The following is a 14,763-nucleotide window of genomic DNA, read 5'->3' as shown; positions in this document are numbered from 1 at the left end:
CTTCTCAATAGTGGGCCATTTTCGTGAGAGTTATTGAGCTAAACATGGAATCGAACAGCACTCATTTAAAAGAGAGAAGTTCAACACTGTGGCATCACGATAGACTGAATGAAGATCTAAGTGATCCTAAAATATCGGGCTGCCACCTAACCTAACCTTCGTGAGAGATATTCTATATTTGCATATTAAAATTAAGCTCTCATAAGTTCCCAAATGTGAATGAAATTTTAGATTTCCCTGTACTAACTTTAGAAAAAGCAGATATTTTCCAAACTTGGAAAAAGACGATTTTCGATTTTATAAAATTATGGGAAAGTTTTGCTTCGACTTTTGCAATTATTGAGTTTGCTTTTTTCTCTAGCTAGAAAAGGAAATTTGGGAGGCAACCTTCGACTTTTGCATACCGATAAATTATAATAAAGCGAACATTTTGTTGAAAACTTTTATTTAAAATTTTGAAAAATCTTCTGTAAGCAAAATTTTATTGAACAATTTTTTATAAGGAAAATTGTATTGAAAAATTTTCTATGAAGAAAATTTAATTAAACATTTTTTATTAAAAATTTTTTTAAAAAGAAAATGTTATCTAAAATTTTTCTATAATGAAAATGTTATTGTAAAATTTTCTATAAAGAAATTTTTATTGACAAATTTTGTGTAAAGAAAATTTTATGGAAAAATTTTGTATTGAAAACTTTTCTATAAAGAATATTTCATTAAAGAAAACTCTAAAGAAAGTTTTATTGAAAAATTGAAATCTTTTCTAAAAGGAAATATTATTGAAAAATTTTCTCTAAATAAAATTTTATTGAAAAATTTTCTATAACGAAAATTTTATTGAAAATTTTTCTCTAAATAAAATTTTATTGAAAAATGTTCTTTAAAGAAAATTGTATTGACAATTTTTCACTAAATAAAATTTTATTGAAAAATTTTTTATAACGAAAATTTTATTGAAACTTTTTCTATAATGAAAATTTTATTGAAATTTTTTCTATAACGAAAATTATATTGAAATTTTGTTCTATAACGAAAATTTTATTGAAAATTTTTCTCTAAATAAAATTTTATTAAAAAATTTTTTATAACGAAAATTGTATTGAAACATTTTCTATAATGAAAATTTTATTAAAATATTTTGTATTGAAAACTTTTCTATAAAGAACATTTCGTTTAAAAAATATATAAAGAACATTTTATTCGAAATTTTTCTATAAAGAAAATTGGTTGTAAGCTTTTCTAGAAGACTTTTATTAAAAACTTTCTTATAAAGAAAATTTTATTATAAAGATTTTTTTTTTATTATAAAGAAAAATTTTAAATTTTGTTGAAAACTTTTATTTAAACTTTTGAAAAATCTTCTATAAGTAAATTTTATTGAACAATTTTTTACAAGGAAAATTGTATTGAAAATTTTTCTGTGAAGAAAATTTAATTAAACATTTTTTTATTAAACATTTGTCTAAAAAGAAAATTTTATGGAAAATTTTTCTATAATGAAAATGTTATAGTAAAATTTTATATTAAAAAAATTTTGTTGAAAAATTTTCTATAAAGAAAATTTTATTGAAAATTTTTGTATTGAAAACTTTTCTATAAAGAACATTTCATTAAAAAATCTGTAAAGAAAATTTTATTGAAATCTTTTCTAAAAGGAAATGTTTTTGAAAATTTTTCTATAAAGAAAATTTTTCTCTAACGAAGATTTTATTGAAAAAGTTCCTATAACGAAAATTTTATTGAAAATTAATTAAAAATGTTTTTATTAAAAATTTTTCTAAAAATAAAATTTTATTGAAAAATGTTCTATAATGAAAATGTTATTGTAAAACATTCTATAAAAAAAAACAATTGTTGAAAATTTTTCTATAAAGAAAATTTTATTGAAAAATTTTGTTGAAAACTTTTCTATAAAGAACATTTCATTAAAAGAATCTGTAAAGAAAATTTTATTGAAAAATTGAAATCTTTTCTAAAAGGAAATATTATTGAAAATTTTTCTCTAAATAAAATTTTATTGAAAAATTTTATATAACGAAAATTTTATTGAAAATTTTTCCCTAAATAAAATTTTATTGAAAATTTTTCTCTAAATAAAATTTTATTGAAAAATTTTATATAACGAAAATTTTATTGAAAATTTTTCCCTAAATAAAATTTTATTGAAAAATTTTCCCTAAATAAAATTTTATTTAAAAATTTTCTATAACGAACATTTTATTGAAAAATTTTCCCTAAATAAAATTTTATTGAGAAATTTTCTATAACGAAAATTTTATTGAAAAATTTTCTATAACGAAAATTTTATTGAAAAATTTTCTCTAAATAAAATTTTATTGAAAATTTTTCTATAACGAAATTTTTATTGAAAAATTTCCTATAACGAAAATTTTATTAAAAATTTTCTCTGAATAAAATTTTATTGAAATTTTTTCTATAACGAAAATTTTATTGAAAATTTTTCTCTAAATAAAATTTTATTGAAAAATTTTCTATAACGAAAATTGTATTGAAACATTTTCTATAATGCACATTTTATTTAAATATTTTGTATTGAAAACTTTTCTATAAAGAACATTTCATTAAAAAAATATATAAAGAACATTTTATACGAAATTTTTCTATAAAGAAAATTGGTTGTAAGTTTTTCTAGAAGACTCTTATTAAAAAGGAAAATTTTACCTAACTAAAATTTTATTTAAAAATTTTCTATAACGGAAATTTTATTGAAAAATTTTTCCCTAAATAAAATTTTATCGAAAAATTTTCTATAACGAAAATTTTATTGAAAATTTTTCTCTAAAGAAAATTTTATTGAAAATTTTTCTCTAAATAAAATTTTATTGAAAAATTTTCTATAACGAAATTTTTATTGAAAAATTTCCTATAACGAAAATTTTATTAAAAATTTTCTCTGAATAAAATTTTATTGAAATTTTTTCTATGACGAAAATTGTATTGAAACATTTTCTATAATGCAAATTTTATTAAAATATTTTGTATTGCAAACTTTTCTATAAAGAACATTTCATTAAAAAAAATATATAAAGAAATTTTTCTATAAAGAAAATTGGTTGTAAGTTTTTCTAGAAGACTCTTATTAAAAAGGAAAATTTTATTGAATATTTTATTTATTAAATAATTTTCTAAACAAATTTCTTCATAGATTTTTGTTCTACCCAGAAAACTTTAATGACAAATATTCTACAAAAAATCATTTCATTGAAAAAAATTCTTTATAAAAAATTTTGTACAAAGAAACTTGTTTTATCGAAACAAAAAAATCTAAAAAGAAATTTTTACTTAGGCAAAGCCAACTATCGAAAACCTGTTTTCGGGAGGTACAAGGGTAACATTTACTTTGGAATTAGTGAATTATGCTGATGAGAAACGTGTCCTTTGGCTTTGTCCAAATAAATTTAACAAATATACTTTTCCTCTGTTGTTTAAGAAACTTTGTTTGTAAATTTTTTCTATAAAGAAAAGTTTATTGAAATATTTCCAATAACATATATTATTATAATTTTCTATAAAATCATTTCATTAAAAAAACTATTATTAAAATTAAAATTTTTATAAAAAAAAAATTCACTAAAAATTTTCTATAAAGAAAAATTAAAAAAAAATAATTTTTTTATATAAGAAATATAAAAATCTCTATAAAGGAAATTTTATACAAATTTTGAAAAAATAAATTTAGAAAAAACCTGATATTTTTAAAGAATATAAGGAAATCTCGTTTTCTTAAAAAAAATAAACATTTAACAGAAATGTTATCAAAACAAAATTGATTGAAAAATTTCTGTAAAGAAAAATTTTATAAAATAATTGCTGTGGAGATAATTAAAAAAAAATTATTTAAACTTTTCTATGAACATAAGAGCAATTTTATAAACTTTTATATAAGAAATATAAAAATTCGCTTTAAAGGAAATTTTGTTAAAATTTTGAGAAAAAAACTGATATACGAACATTTAAATTTTCTACAAAAAAAATATAAAAATTGTCTACCAAGGAAATTTTGCCAAAATTTTCTATGAAGACCAATTTCAAAAAAAAATCATCATCATCAATTGCCTATGTTCTATTCTTTATAGTAGCGTATTTCCCCTCTATAGTTTTCGGTGATGAATTTTATTTTCCATGGAAAATGTTACCCATGGGAAGTTTCCACTTTATTACCAAATTACAAATCTTAAGAAATGCGATGGTTGTCGCGTTTGCCCAATAAAACTTCAAATACTTGGGAATGCTAATAAATAAACTGAAACTAAAACTAAAACAAGAAAAGGAAAATCTAACCGTTAAATTAGATTTGTTGGTCCCATCGGTGTTGACGGTGTTATTTCAGGGCGAAAACAAAAAAGAAACTCAAAAGCAAACAAATTACACTAATGCATGTTTTCCAGAAGCAAACCAGTAGCCACAATACACAGAGACAAACTTCTTTGTTTATATCTTTTAATGTGGGGGGACAGACAATGACACCTCAAGGGTTAGACGACAGACAGACATTGGCTAGCCCATTTTACCAAAAAAAACACGACGTTGCATTTAAACGCAACAACAAAAAAGTAACAACCACAATTTCGACACGAAACCAACTTCCGTTTCCCAGAAGAAGAAAATAAAAATTATCTTACATACACATACAAACAAAAACCACTTGATCTACTAAAAAGTAGCAGTTTATCATCAAACCATTCACACACAGTACACAAAAAGGAAGATCCATTTGAAAGATTTAGATGCAGTGCATTAGGAAATCATGTCGACTAGACACCACTAACAAGGGGCTTTACACAAAAGGGTTGCAGCTAATTTAATCTCAAGATTTATGCAGGACAAGATTACAATCTCAGTAGCTTGTTGAGATTTGCATAGGAGCATTAAGAAAGGGCCGGAAATAGGTCGAAGGAGGATATGTCACTGAGTTTAATGAAATTTAGATTTTTTTTAAGGAAATTTTTAAATTATATTTATAAAAATATCTATCGTTTGTAAAACTAGGTTTGTTAAAAAATATTTATATATTTTTATATAAAAGTTGATAAACAATATTTATTTGAAAACCAAAAAATTGTGATAAAAATATTTTATTAATTATAAGTATTTTTTTATAATTTTATAATTTTATATATTAATTATTTTTTTAAGATTTACATTTTTAAATTATTCACAGAAATAATACAATTTTCTTTTAAAAATCTTTTAATAGAGCGAAAATAAAATTCCAAAAAATAAATAAAAAAATTCGTCTGTGAGAAAGAGAAACTCTTTCTTGAGCAATCTATAACATACCACAATACATAGGCACACGGACGGACATTTTTAGATTTTTGGGCTTATGGATTTTGCACAAAGTTTTTGTGCTTTGGCCACGAAAAGGCATAAAAATCTAAACAGGTATATTTATTATTAATTTTATAGATTTTGATTTAATTTTATTGTTATTTTTTTTTAATACTGTTTTTCAAATGTTTCGTATTTAATTTGCTATTTTTCTTCCCATCTTGTTTATTTTTTTTTTCTATTCATGCATACATTATTCACATATTCCTATGGAATATTCTATACGAATGACACAGAAAAAACCCTCTGTGATGTTATCGCAAATTCCATTTCGATTGATAAAAATAACTCAAGTGGTTTATGCTGATAAAATTGGTCAAGCTGATAATATTCGTCTTGACGAAAGCAAAATGTTGTTATAGAGCAAAAAATTAAGTAAAAAGCAAAGTATTACCATTTAGTTCAAAGTAAACATTTTATATAATACCAGGTGTAGTAAAAATAAATCCATCCTGTTTCCAATAGATGACATTCTGTACACGATTGATACAGTTGGTTTAATTCCACCAAAAACATGATAAATATTTAAGAGTTTGGCGGATTGGTAGAATTTTGGATGTTTTGTAGATTTGCAAAACATTTTCAATTTTCTATAGAACAAAAAAAAAAAAATGTTGACAAAATTTTCCACAGAAATAAAATTTGGACAAAACTTTCAATAGAAATAAAATTTGGACCAAATTTTCATAGAAACAAAATGTTGACAAATTTTCGAAACAAATAAAATTTTTCAAAAAAAAAAAAAAAACTAAAATTTTTTTTCAAAAAATTTTCGATAGAAATACAATTTTGCCAACATTTTCTATAGAAATACAATTTTGCCAAAATTTTCTATAGAAATACAATTTTGACAAAATTTTCTATAGAAATAAAATTTTGATAAAAAATTTATATAGAAATAAAATTTTGATAAAAAATTTATATAGAAATAAAATTTTGACGAAAATTTCGTATAGAAATTAAATTTTGACAAAATTTTCAAAATTTTGAGAAAATTTTCTATAGAAATAAAATTTTGACAAAATAATATAATTCTACCAAAAAAACAGTACAAAATGGTTTTTCTACTGTTTGGAAGATTGATAAAATTTTTGATGTTTTGTAGATTTTGCAAAACATTTATCTCCAATAAGAGGTATTTCAATTTTCTATATAAACAATTTTTGACTAAATTTTCTATAGAAATAAAATTTTGACAAAATTTTCTATAGAAAAAAAATGTTGTCAAAATTTTCTATAGAAATAAGATTTTGACAAAATTTTCTATAAATATAAAATTTTGACAAAGTATTCTATCGAAATAAAATTTTGACAAAATTTAATCCGATTTAGGTCAATTGTTGGGATAAATGTAACTCTGAAAATTTGCGCATAAATTTCTACTAACAATGGTCGTTCCCCATTGCATTACTACATATAATTATGGACACACATTGGGGTCATCTTCTTCTTCGTGATTTAAATATACGGATACGGATGGTCGGCTTAGAATTTCACCACGTCCGACAATATACAGTGAAACCTCTCAAACTTGAACATTCTGAAAACAGTTCAAAAGTTGACAATTTTCGTGGGACGATGATTACTATATTATACCCTCCACCATGCCCCCTATTAACTTTAACATTCCGTTTGTAACACATCGAAATTTTGCTTAAGACCCCATACAGTAAAGGGTGATAAGATCAAAATTTGGTCAAGGGAAAACTGGTGTAAATCGGTGAAATCGTTTATTTAAAAAATCAAATTAAATTTCTTTTTCAAGTTCAATTAGTATTCAGGACAAATATTCAGTTAGGCTTTCGCTTTTCCAAATCCGAATTGCCGGGCCTCACGCTTGACACCTGCCATCAGATTTTGTACAGCCACCTTGTCCACCTTCTTCGCCGCAGAAAGCCAGTTTGCCTTGAACTGCTGCTCGTCCTTAGTAGTTTTTTTGGTCTTCTTTAGGTTCCGCTTGACAATAGCCCAGTATTTCTCAATTGGGCGGAGCTCTGGCGTGTTGGGAGGGTTCTTATCCTTGGGAACCACCTGCACGTTGTTGGCGGCGTACCACTCCATGGCCTTTTTACCGTAATGGCAAGATGCCAAAACCGGCTAAAACAGTACGGAACAACCGTGTTTCTTCAGGAAAGGCAGCAGACGTTTATTCAAACACTCTTTCACGTAAATTTCTTGGTTGACAGTCCCGGAAGCTATGCAAATGCTGCTTTTCAAGCCACAGGTACAGATGGCTTGCCAAACCAGATGTTTCTTTGCGAACTTTGACCGTTTTATGTGCTTGAAAATATCTGCTACCTTTCCCCTTCCTTTTGCCGTATAAAACTCCTGTCCCGGAAGCTGCTTGTAGTCGGCTTTGACGTAGGTTTCGTCGTCCATTACCACGCAGTCAAACTTCGTCAGCATCGTCGTGTACAGCCTCCGGGATCGCGCTTTGGCCGTCGTATTTTGTTTACCATCGCGATTTGGAGTCACTACCTTCTTGTAAGTCGATAGTCCGGCTCGTTTTTTGGCTCGATGCACGGTTGTAGACGATACACCCAGCTTATTTGCGGCATCTCGGAGAGAGAGGTTAGGGTTTCGCTTGAAACTACCGGCAACTCTCTTTGTCGTCTCAGCGGCTTCCGGTTTTCGATTTCCCCCCGATCCAGACTTCCTGGCTGTCGACAAACGTTCCCCAAACACTTTAATTACATTTGTAACGGTTGATTTGGAAACTTAGCGATTTTGCCAGCTTTGCGTGCGAGTAGCTCGGATTTTCGCGATGCGCGAGCAAAATTTTGATACGCTGCTCTTCGTGCTTGGACGGCATTTTGACAACTGAAGAGTGAATTCCAAAATCAAAATAGGAGCAACATTCTACACGCACACACCTTCAAAATGAGGGGTGTTCAGGTCTTTTAAATGCAAAATTGAAAGAAATACGTCAAGTTTATGTTGAACAAATTTTGACCGTATCACCCTTTACATATATTCTGCGTCGTGGTGAAATTCTGAGTCGATCTAGCTATGTCCGTCCGTCTGTGGACGATATCTTCCGAACGACAAAAGCTATCGACTTGAAACTTGACACAAGTAGTTGTTATTGATGTAGGTCGGGTGGTATTGCAAATGGACCATATCGGACCACTTTTACGTATAGACCCCGTATAAACCGACCACCAGATTTGTTTTGCGGAGCTTCTTAGAGATGCAAATTTCATCCAATCCGGTTAGTTTGGTACGTGGTTTAAGTATATTGTGTCAAACAACAAATTGGTCCATATCGGTCCATTATTATATATAGCCCCCATATAAACCGATCCCCAGATTTTACCTCCGGAGCCTTTGGGAGAAGCAAAATTCATCCCATCCGAATAAAATTTGGTACATTGTGCTTATATATGGCCGCTAAAAACTATGTTAAACTTGGTCCATATCGGTCTATAGTTATATATAGCCCCCCAGATAAACCGATCCTCAATCACACAAAAATTGGTCCATACGGGTTCATAATTGTATATAGCCCCCATACACCCAGAGAATGAATATGATCACCTCAAATCTGTTTCTTGCTACTTTTTCACAGCGACCATGTATCATTTTTGTCGCAAAAATATTTTTTTCCCATCAAACCTAACATGCTTTCCGAAATAAGATACATAATTTCCGAAAAAAAGAACATGGTTTCGACAAACATGCTAAATGTCTTCCGTGAAAAACTAACTTTTTGCTCTTGGAACATGGTTGGGGTGATTCAAATCCTCCTCTCTAATCACCGCGCAAAAGTTCGTATCGGTTCGTAACTATTTGTAGACTTCCCTATATATACCGGTCAAGAACTGAATTATATACGTATTTAATCGGCTTCATTTGTCTAATATATACCACGTATGGACTAACTTAGAATTTAGAAGACGAAGTTTTAAGATACTTAGCCATCGGTAAGTATTACCACAACCCAAGTAATTCGCTTGTGGATGACAGTCATTAGTAGAAGTTTCTACGCAATCCATGGTGGAGGGTACATAAAATTCGGCCTGGCCTAACTTTCGGCCGTATATACTTATTTTCACATTGAAATTAACCTTTAACGGCCATTTTCATGTAGCTCCGTTAGGCTTTAACTGCCAGTTAACAGAAAGTAAATTGCAAATATCTTCTCTCCAGTTAACTTTAACTGAAAAATTTTTGTCAGTTAAGTTCCTAACTGGCATATGGAATATATATGCAAGATGACAGCTTTGTCCATAATAAAGTTTAAAAGTTGGTTAGTTAACGGAACACTAACGGAGCTTTATGAAAATGGGGGTAAAAGTGGGAGTTTTGCATACACCCAGAGAAGGAACATGATCGCTTCAAACATGTTCCAAGAGCAGGATGTTATTTTTGGAGGGGGAATCGCAAACATGTTATCTTCTCGGAAATTAAGTATCTGATTTCGACAACCATGTACATGTTAGGCGAGAAACAATATTTTTGCGGCAAACACGTTCTTCGTCCAAAAATACCATTTTCCTCTTGAAATATGATTGGAGTGATCATATGGGGTCTGAGACCATAAAGATCATTTATGAGGTCTGAATATTCTCACTTGGAATTTTCATTTCATTTCATTGTGATATTACAGGCGGTGAATTTGTCCTATGATGGTGGGTATACAACAACGTGTGAGTAATAAAAAAAATGTTTGCTTCTAGGAATTTATTATTTGCGCAGAAAAGTATATGTTTGGCGAGAAAACAATATTTTTGCAATACCATTTTCCTCTTGAAATATGATTGGAGTGATCATAGGGGGTCTGAGACCATAAAGACCATTTATGGGTCTGAATATTCTCACTTAGAATTTTCAGTCCATTGTGCTATTACAGGTGGTGAATTTCTCCTATGGTGGTGGGTATACAACAAAGTGTGAGTAATAAAAAAAATGTTTGCTTCTAGAAATTTACTATTTGCATTAAAATTAAGTTTTATTTTATATTCATAAATCCTGTGAATTATTTTATTTGCGTTGTGTGTTCCCTTGGCAAAACGGAATTTTATTATTTGCAATGAAAATATTATTTTAAATTATTAAATTAAAAAATCTTTAGTTAATTTTATAATTTCTTTATCACTTTTACACTCTTTCGAATGTTAACTATATTATTTTATTTTTATGATTTGGATAACACTTATATTTTATTTAAATCTATTATTTGCAGGTAATTTTTTTTTTTTTTTTGTTTTTTGTTTTTTTCTGATTTTATAATTCCTGATATAAAAGAAAAGTTTGCGAAAATTATTTTTTATTTTTTTATATTTTTGTAGTTTGATTAAGTATCTTTATAAGCATGTTTTTAAAATCATAACTCAATTTTCAATTTCAATATTTATCATTATTTTTCACTCATATTTATACACTCATTTTTCTCATATTTATATATAAAAATATACGATTTATTACATATAGCATATGTTTTATTTTTATATTGTATATAAATAATTTTATATACTATATTTCGTTTATTTTTATTAATTTCCGTTGTTTTAAATTTTCCATATATTTTTTTATTTATTTTGTATAATTTTTTTTGTTTTCATTATAGACTGTAATCGCCCAAAATGGTTTGCCTATTAGTCGAACGTAAAATAGTTAAAACTGTTTTGCCACAAAAAATACTCGCATATAAATTTAATTTTAATTCGAAATTAAAATTAATTCGAAATGCTTAAATCGTTTGTTTGGATATCAGGCTAGGTTAGGTTATGTGGCAGCCCGATGTATCAGGCTCACTTAGACTATTCAGTCCATTGTGATACCACAGTGATGAACTTCTCTCTTATCACTGAGTGCTGCCCGATTCCATGTTAAGCTCAATGACAAGGGACCTCCTTTTTATAACCGAGTCCGAACGGCGTTCCACATTGTAGTGAAACCACTTAGAGAAGCTTTGAAACCCTCAGAAATGTCACTAGCATTACACAGGTGGGATAATCCAACACTGAAAAACTTTTTGGTGTTCGGTCGAAGTAGGAATCGAACCCGCGACCTTGTGTATGCAAGGCGGGCATGCTAACCATTGCACCACGGTGGCTCCCTTGTCTAATATATACAATTTCGAAAACGATTTAAGATACCACAACCCAAGTAATACGATTGTGGATGACAGTCTTTATTAGAAGTTTCTACGCAATCCATGGTGGAGGGTATATAAGATTCGGCCTGGTCGAACTTTCGGCCGTATATACTTGTTTTCACATTGAAATTAACCTTTAACAGTGGGTGTAAGGAGTTTTGCATACACCCAGAGAAGGAATATGATCGCTTTAAACATGTTCCAAGAGCAGGATGTTATTTTTGGAGGGTGAATCGCAAAAACGTTATTTTCTCGAAAATTAAGTATATGATTTCGACAATCATGTATATGTTAGGCGAGAAAACAATATTTTTGCGGCAAAAATACCATTTTCCTCTTGAAATATGATTGGAGTGATCATTTGGGGTCTGAGACCATAAAGACCATTTAAGGGGTCTGAATATTCTCACTTGGAATTTTCATTTCATTTCATTGTGCTATTACAGGCGGTGAATTTCTCCAATGGTGGTGGGTATACAACAACGTGTGAGTAATAAGAAAATGTTTGCTTCTAGAAATTTATTATTTGCGCAAAAATGTATATGTTTGGCGAGAAAACAATATTTTTGCAATACCATTTTCCTCTTGAAATATGATTGGAGTGATCATAGGGGGTCTGAGACCATAAAGACCATTTATGGGTCTGAATATTCTCACTTAGAATTTTCAGTCCATTGTGCTATTACAGGTGGTGAATTTCTTCTATGGTGGTGGGTATACAACAAAGTGTGAGTAATAAAAAAAATGTTTGCTTCTAGAAATTTACTATTTGCATTAAAATTAAGTTTTATTTTATATTCATAAATCCTGTGAATTATTTTATTTGCTTTGTGTGTTCCCTTGGCAAAACGGAATTTTATTATTTGCAATATTATTTTAAATTATTAAATTAAAAAATCTTTAGGTAATCTGCAGGTAATTTTTTTTTGTTTTTTGTGTTTTCTGATTTTATAATTCCTGATATAAAAGAAAAGTTTGCGAAAATTATTTTTTATTTTTTATTTTTATTTTTTTATATTTTTGTAGTTTGATTAAGAATATTTATAAGCATGTTTTTAAAATCATAACTCAATTTTCAATTTCAATATTTATCATTATTTTTCACTCATATTTATACACTCATTTTTCTCATATTTATATATAAAAATATACGATTTATTACATATAGCATATGTTTTATTTTTATATTATATATAAATATTTTTATATACTATATTTCGTTTATTTTTATTAATTTCCGTTGATTTAAATTTTCCATATATTTTTGTATTTATTTTGTATATTTTTTTTTGTTTTCATTATAAACTGTAATCGCCCAAAATGGTTTGCATATTAGTCGAACGTAACATAGTTAAAACTGTTTTGCCACAAAAAATACTCGCATATAAATTTAATTTTAATTCGAAATTAAAATTAATTCGAAATGCTTAAATCGTTTGTTTGGATATCAGGCTAACATGAAAAATTATTTTTTTTTGTTTAAATATATAACAAAGATTTTTCTTAACCAGTTTATTTCAAACCGAATTTCTTGTTTTTATATTCCACATTTTATATAATTATTATTATTTTTGCCTTTTGTTTTTATTTGAAAATATTAATTTATAATTGTAAAAATATTTGTGGAAAATAGTCTGATTATATTTCTTATTTTTTTATGTGAATATTTATTAAAATTTGTTTAGTTTTGAGAAATAATTTGTTAATAAATCCAATGTTTTTATCTTGCTTCTATTTTTCAATAACTTTTTTCTTTTGCACATTTTATATAATTATTATTATTTTTTCCCTTTGTTTTTCTTTGAAAATATTAATTTATAATTGTAAAAATATTTGTGGAAAATAATCTGATTATATTTCTTATTTTTTTATGTGAATATTTATTAAAATCTTAATTTTTTTAGTTTTGAGAAATACTTTATTAATAAATCCAATGTGCATATATTTATTGGAATTCGCACAAATATATTTATTTGCATATAAATATGTAATTTTTTGTTGTTCTGTGTTTTGTTATTTGTTCACCATTTTTTTAACGATATGCTAATTTATATGAATCATCTCCAATTGTTGACTATAAAAAACAATTTTTAATTTCTTTTATTTTGTTCCTTTCACAAAAATTAAAAATTCGATTGTTGATTTATATTAACAAAAAAAACCAATTAATTTTGTTTTCTTTTATTTGTATTTCTCCATAATCATATGAGTAATGGATTTTAATTAAATAAATATTGCATATTGTATTCCACTTTTTCCGATTCAATTCATATATTTGTAGCACAAAAATTATTTTTATAAAATTTTCCATTTTATTTTCATTCACACATAATATAAATACTCATTATCACATATTTTCTGCACTTTTACAAAACATATAAACCCTATATTATTACTCTATATTATTACTCTATTTTCTTAATATGAATTATATAAAAAACCAAAACAAAACAATCATAAATATTTCTTTCAATTTAATATATATATAAGAAGAGGGAAAATACTTTTGTTGTTTGTTTTTTTAAATCAAATTTTCCACAGGTATTGGTCGTCGTTAGAATTCCGCAACAAAAGAATAAAACTCGCTAAACGTATTGTTGTTTATTTTCTTTTTTATTATTTTAGCGCAAAAATACCGTCGTGCGCTCACATTAATTGGCCAAATAGCCGCTTAACCGTAACATCATGTTTCTCTCGCGGCCGATGAAATTGAACTAAACTCAAAATGCCTTGGCTTTGTTTATCAATGGGATATCGTAAAAAAATTAATTTTACTCTCTTCTACAATAACACACACACAACAAATTCTCTTTGAGTATGAGCTCTCTTAAAATAATACACTCTTGCACACTCTTACCAGTCTATGGGAAATCATTTAGCCTATAGTGGTGTAACATGAGGGCTAAAGTAGAGCTATGAAAAATCCCTTAAAAACTAAATTTTCCCTTACAATAGAAAAAACTATCCCAAAATTTTCCTCGTAGGTAAGGCACAGTATGTTGTACATTTTCAAATTGGAAAATTTTCTTTGGAGTTTTGTAGGAAATGGAAAGTTCTAAGGGTTGTTTACCTGTCAACAATCCTAACTACCTGATAAGTATGAGAAAGAGAGTATTGCATATTGGTGATTTAATTTATTCCAAAATGTGAAACGACATTGGTTGATTAAAAGTGATAGGTATATTCTGAGAGGATGGGAAGTTGTTTAAAATTCCTTGGTAATCCCAAAAGGAAGTTAATTTAAACTAATTTCTAGGAAATGGCATTGAGGACTAACATTGGATTGTAAAGTATGGCTATGAATTAGAATG

The 14,763-nt window shown here is 27.1% G+C and overlaps 1 protein-coding gene across 2 annotated transcripts in view; it reads right to left on the bottom strand.

The window, feature by feature from the left end:
• The window catches only part of step (cytohesin steppke), a 91,541-nt gene extending 77,395 nt beyond the window's left edge, over window positions 1-14,146 (bottom strand). For both annotated transcript variants that reach the window (XM_075293743.1, XM_075293744.1), the window contains exon 1: window positions 13,957-14,146. The gene's annotated coding sequence lies outside the window, so the exon portion shown is untranslated. The remainder of the gene's footprint in view (window positions 1-13,956) is intronic.
• Window positions 14,147-14,763: the final 617 nt, after the last annotated feature.

This window comes from Haematobia irritans, chromosome 2 (assembly GCF_050003625.1).
Source record: "Haematobia irritans isolate KBUSLIRL chromosome 2, ASM5000362v1, whole genome shotgun sequence".
Taxonomy (NCBI): Eukaryota; Metazoa; Arthropoda; class Insecta; order Diptera; family Muscidae; genus Haematobia; species Haematobia irritans.
This window is presented reverse-complemented; position numbering and strand designations above follow the sequence as displayed.